Consider the following 1,118-nt stretch of genomic DNA (forward strand, 5'->3'; position numbering starts at 1 on the left):
CAAAAAAAATAACAGCCAACGTTAATTCATTGCACACACGGGGCAAAGTTTTAATCAATTACTACAGTTGTTACACAGAAGTAACGATTAAGGTTCTATCTTCATTGCTATTTAATATTGCAAAAATTAATTCTATACAACCTGGAGGATGGAAAAAATAAAGTGTGCTCTTGTTGTTTTGATCTACAAAGTTAGCAGGAATTCCACACCAACTTTTCTATCAATGCTGAGCACAACCTACGATAACATTGAAAACATACGTATGTCAAGGATCTACAAACAAAAAACCACAACCAAACGATAACAACCCAAGCCAGCAGTCCTCTTCATTTCTGCACACAGAAGACACTGCCTGGAATTTGAATAGAAAACAGTAGGAATAATCAAGAGTCTTGAGCAAACAGCAAGGAACTCTCAGATCTCTTCCAGGAGCATAAATCATAGACCTGACTCCCTCCCGCTAAGAAAAGCCAAGACAGTTGTTCCATCAGGTAAAAAAGTGAAGAAACACAGCTTGAGATTGTCATTAAATGTGCCACTGTAGAAAAGACTGCAAGTGTATAATCCTCTATACATGAAGCACACTTGAGGACAAAGTAACAAGCGATCACATACAAATGAAAAAGGATTGCTTGTGTCACTGTTAATTAAAGATGCAGATGTAAGGGTAGGAGGTTCTATTTTACAGTCTTCAGTTCTCTTCAATGAAGACTTTCCTTAGTGTGGTAACAGTGTGTGTGTAAAAGCACACCAACCCTGAAGAATTCACGATCTATTTATTAAAAGGGATAACGTTTTTTTGCAAGGTAGGCTTCATCCATAAGCCAGGTGTTCTCTCCGTTCTCTTCCAATTTGATTTCTAGCAAGTATTCAAGGAGTTATCAACGCACCGAGCATATTTACATACAGACATCAAACCGCACGGCTCCAGCACTAGAAGGACTCACAACTACCGCGCTGAACAGCAGCGTTAAGCTCCGTGCTCGGAGTTCTCTTTCTTTTCACCAGCAATCACGAAAGGCACAGCTCCGGGCCGTTACATAACCGGCTCAGGACCGTCCCGACGCCGTTCGCTCAGCACGGCCCTGCACCTGCTACGGCTCCAGCCCATCCCTCTC

Source organism: Meleagris gallopavo, chromosome 24 (genome assembly GCF_000146605.3).
Source record: "Meleagris gallopavo isolate NT-WF06-2002-E0010 breed Aviagen turkey brand Nicholas breeding stock chromosome 24, Turkey_5.1, whole genome shotgun sequence".
NCBI lineage: Eukaryota > Metazoa > Chordata > Aves > Galliformes > Phasianidae > Meleagris > Meleagris gallopavo.